This window comes from Callithrix jacchus, chromosome 10 (assembly GCF_049354715.1).
Source record: "Callithrix jacchus isolate 240 chromosome 10, calJac240_pri, whole genome shotgun sequence".
Classification (NCBI taxonomy): Eukaryota; Metazoa; Chordata; class Mammalia; order Primates; family Cebidae; genus Callithrix; species Callithrix jacchus.
The window spans coordinates 78,462,145-78,478,283 of NC_133511.1; the positions used below are offsets into that span (position 1 = coordinate 78,462,145).

The window sequence follows — 16,139 nt, forward strand, 5'->3', positions numbered from 1 at the left end:
TTAAAATAGTAACAGATAAATGACGAGTCAGGAAAATATTTGCAATTTGTGTGACAGCAGAGGGATAATCTCCCTAGAATAGGTCCTGGACATAGACAGAAACACATAAAAACCCCAGCAGAAAAACTGAACAAAAGATATGAAGAATTCACAGAAGAAAATACATACACACTTCATGAAACATATATAAAAGCCTCAACTTTATTCTTAAGAAGAGCAATGTAGACTAAAGCTATATTTAGGTATTATTTCTCAGTTATAATGGCAAAAATCCAAAAGATTTCAGAATGATGTAATAATGTTGCTATGAATAAGTACATACTTTATCCTTTTTTTTTTTCTTTAGGCAGAGTTTTGCTCTGTCACCCAGGCTGGAGTGCAATGACATGATCTCAGCTCACTGCAACCTCTTCCTCCCCGGTTCAAGTGATTCTCCCACCTCAGCCTCCTGAGTAGCTAGGATTACAGGCACCTGCCATCATGCCTGGCTAATTTTTGTATTTTTAGTAGAGATGGGGTTTCACCATGCTGGCCAGGCTGCACTTGAACTCCCAACTTCAGGTGATCTGCCTGCCTCAGCCTCCCAAAGTGCTAGAATTACAGGCATGAGCCACTGTGTCCACCTTCTTTCATACATTTCCATTAGGCATTTTAATTGGCGTCATCCCTAGAGAAGACAAATTGGCAATAATTATCAGAATTCAAACACATATAGCCTTTTTTTCTGTGAAATGTGTTTCATTTTTATCTTAAAATTGTTTATTGATACATAATAGATATAAATATTTTCAGGGTATATATGCTATTTTGATTTTAATTGCACATTTATAGAATGTACAACGATCAGGGTAAAATTGAGATATCTATCACCTTAAATATTTATCTTTTCTTTACGCTAGGAACAAATAATTATTCTCTTCTAGCTATTTGGAAATATACAATAGATTATTGTCAGCTGTAGTCACCCTACTAATCTATTGAACAGGTCTTATTTCTTCTATCTAATTATATTTTTGGACCCATTAATCACTATCTCTTCATTCCCTTATCCCCCCCCCAACTCCCTAACCCTTTTCAGCCTCTTGTGAGTATAACCTTTTACCCAGAAATTCATCTTAAGGATTTATCCTATACAGGTATACCTTAGAGATGCTGTGGGTTCTGTTCCAGATACCACAATAAAGCAAATGTTGCAATAAAGTGAACCATGTTGTTGTTGTTGTTTCCAACTGCATATAAAAGTTATGCTTAGGGGAGGCACAGTGGCTCGTGTCTGTGATCCCAGCATTTTGCAAGGCTGATGGGGGAAGATTCCTTGAAGCAAGGAATTCAGGACCAGCCTGGGCAACATAATGAGACCTCATTACTACAAATATTTAAAACTTGGCTGGGCGTGGTAGCACATACCTGTAATCATAGTTATTCAAGAGACTGAAGTGGAAGCATTGCTTGAGTTCTGGAATTCAAGGCAATAGTGAGCTATGATTACACCACTATACTCTAGCCTGGATGACTGGGCAAGATCCTGTCTCTTAAAAAATAAAAGTAAGTTTGCACTGTACTATAGTCTAAATGTGCAATAGCATTATGTCTAAAAAATGTACATAGTTAATTTTTTTTTTTTTTTTGAGATGGAGTTTCGCTCTTGTTACCCAGGCTGGAGTGCAATGGCGCGATTTCAGCTCATCGCAACCTCCGCCTCCTGGGTTCAGGCAATTCTCCTGCCTCAGCCTCCTGAGTACCTGGGATTACAGGCATGTGCCACCATGCCCAGATAATTTTTTATATCTTTAGTAGAGATGAGGCTTCACCAAGTTGACCAGGATGGTCTTGATCTCTTGACCTCGTGATCCACCCGCCTCAGCCTCCCAAAGTGCTGGGATTACAGGTGTGAACCACCGCACCCAGCCTGTACATAGTTAATTTTTAAATATTTTCTTGCCAAACAATGCTAACGATCATCTGAACATTCGGCAATTTGTAATCTTTTTGCTGATGGAGGGTCTTGCCTCCATGTTGATGGCTGATGACTGATCAGAGTGCATGGAGTTTGCTGAAGATTGAGGGAGCTGTGGCAATTTCTGAAAATAAGGCAATGAGATTTGATGCTCAATTGACTCTTTCTTTCATGAAAGATTTCTCTATAGCATGCAATGCTGTTTGATAGCGTTTAACCCAGAGAACTTCAAATCCTCTCAAATCCTACCACCGTTTTATCAACTAAGTTTATATAATATTCTAAATCCTTTAATGTCATTTCAACAATGTTCACAGCATCTTCACCAGGAGTAGATCCCATTTTAAGAAACTACTTTCTTTGCTCATTCATAATAAAGAAGCAACTCCACATTCATTCAAGTTTTATCATGATATTGTAGCAATTCAGTCAGATTTTCAGGCTCCATTTCTTTTGTTTGTTTTTTGTTTTTTGTTTTTTTGGGACAGTGTCTCACTATGTCACCCAGGCTGGAGTGCAGTGGCATGATCTTGGTTCACGGCAACCTCCGCAATTATTCTGCCTCAGCCTCCTGAGTAGCTGGGACTACAGGCATACACCACCACACCCAGCTAATTTTTGTATTTTTAGTAGAGACGGGTTTCACCAACTTGGCCAGGCTGGTCTCAAACTCCTGACCTCGTGATTCACCTGCCTTGGCCTCCCAAAGTGCTGGGATTACAGGCAGAGCCACCGTGCTCAGCCTTTCAGGCTCCATTTCTAATTCTAGTTCCCTTGCTAGCTCTACCACATCTGCAGTTACTTATACTAAAGTCTTGAACTCCTCAAACCCATCCATGAGGACTGGAATCAACATCTTCCAAATTACTATTCATGTTGGTATTTTAACCTCCTCCCACAAATCATGAATTTTTTTTTTTTGAGACAGAGTTTGGCTCTTGTTACCCAGGCTGGAGTGCAATGGCGCGATCTCGGCTCACTGCAACTTCTGCCTCCTGGGTTCAGGCAATTCTCCTGCCTCAGCCTCCTGAGTAGCTGGGATTACAGGCACGCATCACCATGCCCAGCTAATTTTTTGTATTTTTAGTAGAAACGGGGTTTCACCATGTTGACCAGGATGATCTTGATCTCTTGACCTCATGATCCACCTGCCTCAGCCTCCCAAAGTGCTGGGATTACAGGCTTGAGCCACCGTGCCCAGCCCGTGAATATTCTTAATACCATCTAGAATGGTGAATCCCTCCCTGAAGATTTTCAATTTACTTTGCCCACCTCCATCAAAGGAATCATTCTCTATGGCAGCTATAGCCTTAGAACACGTATTTCTTAAATTAAGTCTTGAAAGTCAAAATTACTCCTTGATCCAGAATGTAGAATAGATGTTGTGCTAACAGGCATGAAAACAGTATTAATCTCCTGTACATCTCCGTCAGAGCTCTGAGGTGACGAGGTGCATTGTCAATGAGCAGTACTTTTTCCCCCTCAAATGGAGTCTAGCTTTGTTGCCCAAGATGGAGTGCTATGGTACAATCTCAGCTCAGTGCAACTTCCACCTCCTGGACTCAAGCAATTCTCCCATCTCAGCCCGTCAAGGAACTGGGACTACAGGTGCACACCCCCACACCAAGCCAATTTTCATATTTTTTGTACAGATGTATTTCATCATGTTGCCCAGGTTAGTCTCAAACTCCTGGGCTCAAGGGATCTCCTCATCCTGGCCTCACCAAAGTGCTGGGATTACAGGTGTGAGCCACCACACCTGGCAGAGCAGTAGTATTTTGAAAGGAATTTTTCTGAGCAGTAGGTCTCAACAGTGGGCTTAAAATATTTAGTAAACCATGCTGTAAACAGATGTGCTATTTTCTAGGCTTTATTGTTCCATTTATGGAGTGCAGGCAGAGTATATTCAGCATAATTCTTAAGGTCTCTAGAATTTTTGAAATGGTAAATGACCATAGGCTTCAACTGAAAGTTACCAACTGCATCAGCCCCTAACAAGAGAGTCGATCTGTCCTTTGAAGCTAGGCATTGACTTCTCTCCTCTCTAGCTACAAAAGTCCTAGTTGGCATCTTCTTCCCATAGAAAACTTTTTTCTCTACATTGAAAATCTATTGTTTAGTGTAGCCACCACCACCCATTATCTTAACCAAATCTTCTGGATAACTTGCTGCAGCTTTAACATCATCAGCACTTGCTGCTGCTTCTTGTACTTTTATGTTATGGAGTTGGCTTCTTTCCTTAAACCTCATGAACAACTTCTGCTATCTTCCAACTTTTCTTCTGCAGCTCCCTTACCTCTCTCAGCCTTCACAGAATTGAAGAGAGTTAGGGTCTCCTCTGGACTAGGCTTTGGTTTAAGGGAATATTGTGGTTGGTGTGATCCTCTATCCAGACTTCTCAAATTTTCTCCATTTCAGCAATAAGGCTGTTTTGTTTTCTTACTGTGCATTCACTGGAGCAGTACTTTTAATTTCCTTCAATAACGTTTCTATTGCATTCACAACTTAGCTGTTGGGTGCAAGAGGACTTGCTTTCAGTCTTTCTCAGCTTGCAATATGTCTTCCTCATTAAGCTTAGTAATTGCTAGCTTTTGATTTGAAGTGAGAGATGGGAAACTCTTCCTTTCACTCGAGCACTTAGAGGCCATTGTAAGGTTATAACTGGCCTCATTTCTGTATTGTTTTGTCTCAGGAAATAGGGAGGCCCAAGGACAGGGGAGAGATGAGGGAATAGCAGGTCAGTAGAGCAGTCAGAACAAACACATTTATCAAGCTTGCTGTCTTACACGGGCACAGTGATTCATAGTGCCTGAAAACAATTACAGTGGTAACATCAAAGATCACTGGTCACAGATCACCATAACAGATATAATAATGAAAACGTTTTAAATATTGCTAGAATTACCAAAATGTGACACAGACACACAAAGTGAGCACATGCCGTTGGAAAAAATGATGCCAATAAATTCGCTCCACATAAGGTTGCTACAAACCTTCAGTTTGTGAAAAATGCCAATATCTGCAAAGCACAATAAATCAAAGTGCAGTGAAATGAGGTATGCCTATACTTAGGCACATACAAAATAACCAACAGAAAGGTTTTATTCATTGCGTTGGTGTTGGAAATAGCCAAAGATTAGACAGTCTATGGATAAAATACAGATTTAAAACTACGGTTATTTATACAATGGAAAACTGTGCAGTTGCAAAATGCATGAAAAAACTCTTTACAAATTCACACAAAAGGATCACTAAGATATATTATTAAGTGAAAAAGCAAAATGTAGAAGAATATTTTTGCTACCACTTGTATATAAAGGTGAGAAGAAAAAAAGTTATGTGTCCTGGCTTGCATATGCTTAGAAATTTGGTGAAAGGATTATTAAGAAACCAATACCAGGAATCACTCATTGTAGGAACTGAGCTGAGCAAATATAGATATGAGATGAAAGGATATCATCTTATAATTCCTGCTAGTTGATGCTTGGGAATGTATTACATACTCAAAAAATTAAACAGAAAATTTTATTTTAAAACAGAAGCTTGATAAATCTGATAATAAGATGAAAGCACATTATCCTTTATCAACACAAAAAACGGAAAGGCAATTACAAACTCTAGAAAGGGAGAAAAAAATAAAATGCTATACCTACAATAAAGTTCTTGTCCAAACTGGAAGCAAACTAAAATTCATCGTGATTTGTGCAAATGGCATGCTATATGCAAACAGAATCTACTTAACCCTGATGCTCGGGATGGCATTCAGGACCCATCTATTCCCTGATTTCCAGATTCCTGAGCAGTACAGTCACATCACTGGGTGCCCATTTAAATTCAGCCCAGCCTATTACACCCTTGGTGAAATTAAGACCAATAGCATTCAACAGGGAAGATACCAATGGGAAAAATCACTGTTTGGACCAGCCACCTTGTCTTTCTGTATAAAATCACTAAACTAAAAAAAAAAAAAAAATCGATAAACTAGGCCAGGCATGGTGGCTCATGCCTGTAATCCCAACACACTGGGAGGCTGAGGCAGGAGGAGTGCCTGAGCCCAGAAGTTCAAGACCAGCTTGGGCAACACAGTGAGACCCTATCTATCTCCTTTTTTATAAGTAAATTTTAAAAAATTACTAAACTGTTAAAACTAAACCTAACTATTAAACCTTTTTTATTTTTTTCTTTAAAAGTTTCAGACTTCTCCATCTGACATTGTCATACATAATCTAAAAACTCAACCTCGCTTTGGTCATTCTACCAGCCCTACCAGGCTCTGGGAAGACAAGAATGATTCAAAAAGTCAATGGAATAGTATATTCATCTGATGAAAAGTTCCTTGGCCAAGAACAACATTGTTTACCTTCTTACTGCAGTCTCAGTCTGTGATAAGAGAAGAGGAAGTACCTGCCACAGGGTTTCATCTCATTTTCACTACTCTCCTGGAGTTCCAAGAGGAGCCACCCAGATTCTCTCTACCTGACTCAGACAGCATATGGGAATTCCATGCACACAATGAAAGCCTTAATTTGTAGATACATGTCTGTGATTATGGCATTTTATCATGGAATAGACTCAAGAGCAGGGGCCAGCAAACCACAACCCATGGACCAAATTTGTTTTTATAAACATAGTTTAATTGGAACACAGTCACACCTGGTCATGTACGTATTATTTATGGCCCTTTCACACTGTAACCACAGAGTTGAGTAATTGTGACAGAGGCCATATGGTCTGCAAAGCCAAAAATATTTGTTATCTAGCCCTTTACTAAAAAAGTTTGCTGAATGCTGCTTAGGAGTGTCCTGGACTGGTATCCAGCAATTCCCACTAACAAAATCAGACAGTTATAACACATGTAGCTTGTGTTATAACTCATCATCACTAAACACTGTTTAGCCATGTCTGTGTGCGTGTACGTATAAACATACATATAGATGTATGGTAGCACACTCTATTACAAAATAACAATAAGATCACTAATAAAATGTTCATTCAAAGAGACTATAATAATCTTACCCTCATTTTGCTTTCTCTGAAGAATCCAATATATTTCACATACCTAAGGGAGGTATCATCATTTAAGGGGCAAAGACTTCCAAGTCAGATAGACCCAGTTAAAATCAATTCTCTCATATTCTGATTGCAGAACCCTGAAAGAGTCTTAACCTTCCTTCGGCTCTAAATTCCCTTCTCTAGATCATGGGAATAGTCTTACCTTCCTTACAGGGAGGATCAATGGGATACCACATGCAAAGTGCCCTACAGGTAATCAACACTCAGTAACTGGTGATTGTTAATGTTACTACATCCATCTTCATCTCCCTGAATCCCACTCCTTTTTTTTTTTTTTTTTGCTTTTTTCATTCCCAGGTCATATTACCCAAACTTTATTTCCTTAATTATTGACAATTTAGTTTATTTATTAATGCCCTTCCTCTCATCTGCATTTACATACTTTTTTTTGTTTTTTGAGACAGAGTCTCACTCTGTCACCCAGGCTGGAGTGCAGTGGCGCGATCTCAGCTCATAGCAATCTCCACCTCCCAGGTTCAAGCAATTCTCCTGCTTCAGCCTCTTGAGTAGCTGGGATTACAGGCACATGCCACCAGCCCAGCTCATTTTTTTTTTTATTTTTGGTAGAGACAGATTTCACCATGTTGGGCAGGCTGGTCTCAAACTCCTGACCTCATGATCTGCCCACCTTGGCCTCCCAAAGTGCTGGAATTACAGGTGTGAGCCATGGTGCCTGGCAGATATATTTTTTTAAGAACCGGGGTATCACTTTGTCTCCTGGGCTAGAGTGCAGTGGCATTATCATAGCTCACTGCAGCCTGTAACTTCTGGGCTCAAGCCATCTTCCTTTCCTACTTCAGCTTCCCAAGTAGCTGGGACTATAGGTGTATGCCACCACGCCTGGCAATTTGTTTTACTTGTTGTAGAGACCAGGTCTTGCAATCTTGCCCAGACTGATTTCAAACTCCTGGGCTCAAGCAATTCTCCCACCTTGGCCTTTCAAAGTGTTGAGATTACAGTCAGGAGCCACCCCTCCTGGCCAGGTATTTATTTAACTTCAAATTACTGAGGACTGGAAGCTTCAGTAAGTTGCCATTAACTAATCAGAGAAAAGATGTAGTCATCTGAAAGATTTTATTTATATAAATGTATATACAATCTTTCAGATATCTTTATATATTTTTTCATTAAAAACAAAAAATTTTGAAAAGAACTTTAATTCCTTTTTGGTCCAATGCCCACTCACTTTATATATTTTTATGTATAAAAATATACATATGTCATTTTTTATATATGCACACTTCAAAATTAATAGCTAGTACTATAAAAATACAAAGAAACCTTCACATCCTATGAATGAAGAGGAATCCAAAAATCAGAACAATAAATATGGAAAATGACTCTGAAATTCTTAGAGAATAGGGAAGAGATACTTGTTTCAATAATGTAAGGATTTGGGTTTCTACACTTACGTGAGAACAGAAAAGTCCCTTGTGATACTGGGAGCTGGAACTGTGATATCTACACAAAGCTTGATATCTTCCACGGAAGAAAAAAATACCCATCAGCATGCAAGCTGAATTAGTCTGTTTTCAAATTGCTATAAAGAACTACCTGTGACTGGGTAATTTATAAAGAAAAGGGGATTGCCTCACAGTTCAAAGGGGAAGCAAGGCATGTCTTACATGGTGGCAGGAAAGAGACAGAGCACGAAGGGGGAACTGGCACACCTTTAAATCATCAGATCTTGTGAGAACTCACTCGCTATCATGAGAATTACATGGGGGAACCCCCCCATAATCCAATCATCTCCCACCAGGTCCCTCCTTCGACACATGGGGATTACAATTTGAGATGAGATTTGGGTGGGGACACAGAACTAAACCATATCACAAGAATTATGAAAAAGTTTGTGAGTCTTTTCTTGGGCTCCAGGTTGAAAAAGGAAAACTCTCAACAACTTAAAAATGTGGACTAACACTATATATTTGTTTCAACTTCAAATTTACATTCTCCATGTGATCTGAGGATACCAAAGATGTCCGATGTCTAAAAATAATTATTTTAGTTATGTTTGTTAGCTCGTTTTCAATGGATTTTCATCTATGGAAATTCTGTGAAGTTGAGAAATTAACATAATCTGGTAGAAGGAAGCACAAAACTACCCTTGAGGAACATTCCGTCAACACAGGGTGCACAGGATTCTGACAGAAAAAGCAATGTAATCAACAGGAATCATAGATATAGTCTGCATCCATAAAATAAGTACTCTTATAGTTATTAAAGATGAGGACTTCTATAGAGAACCCAGAAATAAATCCATACATCTACAGTGAACTCATTTTTAACAAAGGTGCCAAGAATATACATTAGAGAAAGGACACGTAAATGCTGCTGGGAAAACTGGATATCCATATTCAGAAGTATGAAGCTATACCCCTGTCTCTTACTATATACAAGAATCAAATGAAAATTAATTAAAGACTTAAATCTAAGCCCTCAAACTAAGAAACTGATGAAAGAAAACACTGGAGAAACTTTTCAGGACATTGGTCTGGGCGAAAATTTCTTGATTAATACCCTACAAGCACAGGCAACCAAAGCAAAAATGTACAGATGAGATCACATCAAGTTAGAAAGATTCTGCACAGCAAAGGAAACAGTCAACAAAGTGAAGAGACAACCCACAGAATGGCAGAAAACATTTGCAAATTATCCATCTGACACAGGATTAATAACTAGAATATATAAGGAGCTCAAACAACTCATAGGGAAAAAAATCTAATAATCTGATTTTAAAATGGGCAAAAGGTCTGAATAGACTTTTCTCAAAAGGATACATACAAATGGCAAACAGCTACATGAAAAGGTGATCAACATTACTGATCATCAGAGAAATGAAAATTAAAACTACACTGCGATACTATCTCACCCCAGTAAAAATGGCTTTTATCTAAAATACAGTTAATAAGGAACGATGGTGAGGATGTGGAGGAAAGGGAACCCTCATATACTGTTGGTGGGAATGAAAATTACTACAACCATTATAGACACAATATGGAGGTTTTTCAAAAAACGAAAAATAGGACTACCATATGATCCAGCAATCCCACTGCTAGGTATGTACCCAAAAGAAAGAAAATCAGAATAGTGAAGAGGTATCTGCACGTCCATGTTTATTGCAGCACTATTGACAATAACCAAGATCTAGAATCAACCTAAGTGTCCATCAGCAGACTAAGAAAACATGATACATATACACAATGGAGAGTTATTCAGCCATAAAAAAGGATAAAAAAGGAATGAGATCCTATCATTTGAAACAACATGGATGGAACTGGATGACATAATGTTAAGTGACATAAGCCAGGCACAGAAGAGAAAAGCTTTGCATATTCTCACTCATTTGTGGGAGGTAAAAATTAAAACAATTGAACTTGGAGATAAAGAGTAGAATGATCGTTATCAGAGGCTGAGAATGGTCATGGTGGAAGAGGGAAGTGAGTATGGCTAATGGGTACAAAAATACAGTTAGATAGAATGAATACAATCTAGTATTTGATAGCACAACAGAGTGACTACAGCCAAAAATAAAAAAGAAATTTAAAAAGATAAGGACTTCTATATTTGGTTGATATGGAATAATAGAGATTGGATACTCCCTCCCATCTGAATTGAGAAAAGGACAAAACACATGAAACCATTATTTTCAGATGTTGAACATCAGGCAGTTCTGGACAGTGACATCTGAGAGAGGGAAAACAGAACATTCTAGCTTACTGCCTTGAAGGAGTTTCCAAGTCACTACACAATAAGAGAGAATCCAGGCAGAGGTTATCAGTCTCCTTGAGCTGAGAAGAAACAGCTGGAAGATAGGGAGGCTAAGGTGGCTAGACCTCACAGGACAGAGCACCAGAAAAGAGAGGGGCATGTCAGGAGAGAGCTCCAGAGATCTTCAAAGCCTTAAGTCTTCAGCTGAGGACAGATCAGAGAATGCATGTGACGAAACTACCCAAGGACAAGGAGAGAATCAACCAAAAAGAGCACAAGAAAAATCTCCAGAGCTCACACAGAGCCAGGAATAGTTCACATTCCTACCAGCCAGCATGGAAATCCTCATAATTCAAGGACATTGAGTAAAGTACTTAGAAGGATATCATCTCACCAGTGATATCAAGATTTAGAACGAAGAAATTTGCCCTGGATAAAGAGGGATATGTAATGATAATCATGATGGTGGCGGTGATGATGATGATGATGATGATGATGAAGGGAACAATTCAACAAAAGGATGATGAGTTGAGAATATATAGATGAAGGTCTAGAGAAGCCAAAATGGCTAGCATTTGCAGGACAGAGTACCAGAGAAGAAAGAGTATCACAGAACAGGGGGATCTGTAGAGGGTACCTATAGGAAGACAGCCTGTTATACACCAAGACTGATGCCATCTTGAAGTGAAACTGCCATGATGATCCCTGTTTAACCCCAACATACCAAGGTGTTCTGCAGTAATTTCTTTAAGCAATGCTTCTAGCATAGATAATCCCTCATAAAGATGCTTATGTAATCTTCCCCGTGGTTGCAAATTCTGCAAGAAAATTTGAGGCATGACGAGCTGCACATTTCTTTACCTTAAAAACTTGCTACATAAAGGACATTTTCTGGAGGGCAGGTGTGGGGAATCCACCATCTCACAGCTGCCTGAGACCACTTTTATTTGTAAGCTACTATTAAAAGTTTCTGAGAAACTAGATTTGTCAGCATTTTTCTTCAGCCTATCAGCTCCCTCACCCTTTGGGGGTAGGTGTGCATATACTTGCTCACTGTGGAACAGTACCTTTGAGTATTCAGCTGAGTATAATAAGCACATGTGTGTGGGAAAACTAGACAAGGCTGGGGAAAGAAACACCGAAAGTTTTAGAAGTAACATTGTCCAGTGCTCACATACAGCTGGACATGATGCCTTTCCCCTTCAGCCAGACTGAAAAACTTTATGATCCTCAGAGTGTAAGATAGAATACACAGAACAGTCTTGCCTCAGTAGTGGAAAAGAATTCGTCCTCTACTGAGTACTGCTCCAGGTTTATATAATAAATCTTAAAGGCAAAACCTGAAAAGATCAAATACAAGTAACTTAACTGTGTCCCAGAACAAAGAGCAATAACATTTTATGGAAACACAAAAATACACATTAACCATCATGGAAAAATTCACAATATCTGGTATCCAATAAAAAATCCCTAGATACAAAAAAAGGAGGGAAATATGACTTGTAATGAGAAAAAATAAATTGAAAACAAACCATAACTGATAACAGATATTAGATATAGCAAGCATAGCCATTAAAAGTTACAACTATATGCCACATGTTTAAAAACTTAAGTAGAGATATGGAAGATATAAAAAAGAACCAAGTAAAACTTCCAGAGAAGAAAACTACAATGCATAATGGCAAATACATCAGATAGGATTAATGACACATTAGATTTTGCAGAAGAAAAAATCAGTGAACATGAAGATGTAACAATAGAAACTATGCAAATTGAGAGAGAGAGAGAGAAAAGGGAATTTTTAAAAAATGAGCACAGCATCAGTGAGCTACAGGAAAACTTCAAGTGGCTTAACGTACTTGTAATAAAATCAGTAAAGAGGAGGAAACATAGAAGCGGAAAAAATGTTTGAAGAAATAATGATAATTTTTCTAAATTTGATAAAAATCTTAATCCTACAAGATCCAAGAATCTCAAACTCTAAGCACAAGAAAGAAGAAGAAAAGCATCCCAAGGCCCATCATAATCAAACTGTTCAAAACCAGTGATGATTTAAAAAAGCAAACTTAAAAGCAGCCGGGTTAAAAAATAATAATAAAAATCACCAATATGTAACATATGAGGGAACAAAGATAACTCACCAGAAATGATGTAAGTGGAAAGACAATAGACAACAGCTTCAAAATGCTGAAAAAAATTAACTGTCAGCCTCAATCTTTATATTCAGCAAAAATATCTTTCAAAAACAGAGGTGATTCAAGATCAAGGAGCTGGCAGGAAGAAGAAAAAAACAGCAGGTAATATTGGTTTCCAGATATTCAAAAATGGAAAGATTTCACCATGAGCAGACCCACACTACAAGAAATATTCAAAGAAGTCTTTCAGATAGAAGCAAAGAGATATTAGATAAAAATATGAATCTACACAAAGTAAGAAAGCACACTAGAAATAATAACTACACAGGTAAATACACAAGACTATTATATAAATGCCTATGAAGGTCACTGATTCTTTAAAGCAATATCTAATATGAGATTTATAATATGCAAAAGTAAAATATATGACAATAGCACAAAGTTCAGGAGGAAAAAAGTAAAAGCATGCTACTGAAAATTTCTTATACCATACATAAAGTGGTAAAATATTACAGATGTGTATAATAAACCTTAATAAACCTTAAAATAGTTCTAAAATAATAAAACAAAATGTTATAGCTTTTAATCCAATATTAGAAATAAAATTAAATTATAAAAATATTCAATTAATTTTTAAAGAATTAGAAAGAGGGAAAAAGGAACAAAGACTAGATGGGACATATATTTTAAAATAGCTTGATGATTTATAACTGACCATATCAATAATCATATTCAATGTAAATGGTCTAAGTATTCTAATTAAAAGGCAAATTTTGTTAGATTAGATTTTAAAATTGTGAAGCCTAATTATATGCTGTCTATTAAAAATGAACTTCAAGGCTAGTCACAGTGGCTCACGCCTTTAATCTCAGCACTTTGGGTTGCCAAAGTGGGTGGATCACTTGAATTCAAGACCAGCCTGGCTAACATGGTAAAACCCTGTCTCTACTAAAAATACAAAAAAATTAGCCAGGTGTGGTGGTGTGCGCCTATAATCCCAACTACTTGGGAGTCTGAGGCAGGAGACTCGCCTGAACCCAGGAGGCAGAGGTTGCAGTGAGTGGAGATTGTGCCGCTGCACTCTAGCCTGAGCAACAGAGCAAGACTCTATCTTAAAAAAAAAAAAAAAGTACTTCAAATACAGAAACAAATAAAAGTAGGCAAATGGAAAACCATTCAGCAAACAAACATTAATTCAGAGAGTTGGAATGACTATAATCATTAGACTAAGTAGATTTCAGGCTAATGTCTATTTCCAGGAATAAATAAAGTCTTTTTACTAGTTGGTCTAGGGATTACAATACACATGACTAACCTCTCATGGGCTCCTTAGAATATTTTGCCATATCAATTAAAATGTAGATGTCAGGCGGGTGGCTCAAGCTTGTAATTCCAGCACTTTGGGAGGCCGAGGCGGGTGGATCATGAGGTCAAGAGATCGAGACCATCCTGGTCAACATGGTGAAACCCCATCTCTACTAAAAACACAAAAACATTAGCTGGGCATGGTGGCGCGTGCCTGTAATCCCAGTTACTCAGGAGGCTGAGGCAGGAGAATTGCCTGAACCCAGGAGGCGGAGGTTGCGGTGAGCCGAGATCGCACCATTGCACTCCAGCCTGGGTAACAGGAGCGAAACTCCGTCTCAAAAAAAAAAAAAAAAAAAGTAGATGTCTTACAACCACGATGTTCTTTTCACCCACTTCTTGTTAAAATTGTCATAGATATTACATCTAGATACACTGAAAACCCTACTAAACGATCTTTACATATACCCAGATAAATACCATTTCTGTTATTCTTCCTTAATTCTGAAGTTTCAGGGATCCCTCTGGTATCATTTCCCTTTAAACTGAAGAACTTCCTTTAACACTTTCTAAGACCTATTCAGCTTAGTGAATTCTCTGAGTTTTTCTTCATCTGCAAGTGTCTTATTTCTCCTTCCTTCTCAATTAATAATTTTACTGGATAAATTCTGGATTAACAGTTTTCTTTCTTTAAAGATTTTATTCTACAGTTCTTTGGCCTTCAAGGATACTAGTAAGAAATCCACAGTCATAAAATAATTGTCTCCCTTTATAGAAGATGTCATTATTTTTCTGGATGCTTTCAAGGTTTTTTTTTCTTTTTCTCTGGTTTTTGGAACATTTTCTATGATGAATAGATAGGCTTTGTTGTTGTTTTTCAGTTTGTCTTGTTTGGGATTCAGTGATCTTCTTGAAATACAAACTTAGGTCTTTCACCAAATTTAGGAAGCTTTTTTTGCTATTATTTCTTCAAATATTTTTTCTGAATCCATCTCTCTTCTGTTTCTGGGACTTCAATGATATAAATATTAGATCTTTTGATAAGATCTCACAGACTCTGGAAGCTCTGTTCACTGTCAATCTTTTCTCTTTGTTTTTTCAAATCAGATCATTCCTATTGCTCCATTTTCAAATGTCATCTCCATTTTGTTATTGGGCTCATCCAGTGAAGTTTTTATTTCAGATAGTACATTTCTCAGTTTTACAAGTCCCAATTGGGTCTTTTTGTAGTTTCTATTTCCATATCAAAGGCTTTTATTTCTCTATTCACTTCAAATTATAAAAGCTGCTTAAAGCCATTGATAATTCCAACATCTGGATCACCTTGGGATTAGCATCTCTTTGTCTTTCCTCTTGAGAATCGATCACATATTCCCAGTGTTTTACACGTTGAGTAATTTTGGATTCATCTGGATAATTTGAATGTTACATGTGAGAATGGGTTTTGCTAAAACCCCTGAAGAAGGTTGAGTTTGGCAGTGAACCTGGTAAGATCAAGACTGTAAATTTGTCCCATTTTTCTAGGGGCTGTGCTTCTAATGCAAATTTTAAAAGCCTTTGCTATACTTCTAGTGCGTTTGCCCCATGTGTGCACCATTAGTCCAGGACTTAGCTGTGGCTTATATTCTGGTTCAGTCCTCAGATCCCATGCTGTGCTTCTCCGGGCCTGTTTCACACATGCCCAACTGAGGGATGACTTGTATTGGTTCATACGGAATCAGGGAAATCTCCAGCTCTCTTTTCCTCAGGATTTCTCCCACACTTTCCAGTCCTGAGGTCCCAACTTTTTTCACTCCTTTGACTAGAAATACATGTTTCTCTCCTGAGTTTTAGCTTCTGTGCTTTCACACAGGTTCACAGACTGGAACCACACCCAGAGTAAAGTGATTAGATAAAACAGAGAGTGCTCCAGACTCTCAAGATAAGTTTTCTCTCAAGGTTTTCAGTGTCTATGCTAT

General features: G+C 38.0%; 1 long non-coding RNA gene across 1 annotated transcript in view; it reads right to left on the reverse strand.

Moving 5' to 3' along the window:
- Positions 1-532: 532 nt before the first annotated feature.
- Positions 533-16,139, reverse strand: part of LOC118145824 (uncharacterized) — a 35,115-nt gene continuing 19,508 nt past the window's right edge. Inside the window, exon 3 of the long non-coding RNA XR_004731309.3 lies at positions 533-667. This is a non-coding gene — a long non-coding RNA (uncharacterized LOC118145824). The remainder of the gene's footprint in view (positions 668-16,139) is intronic.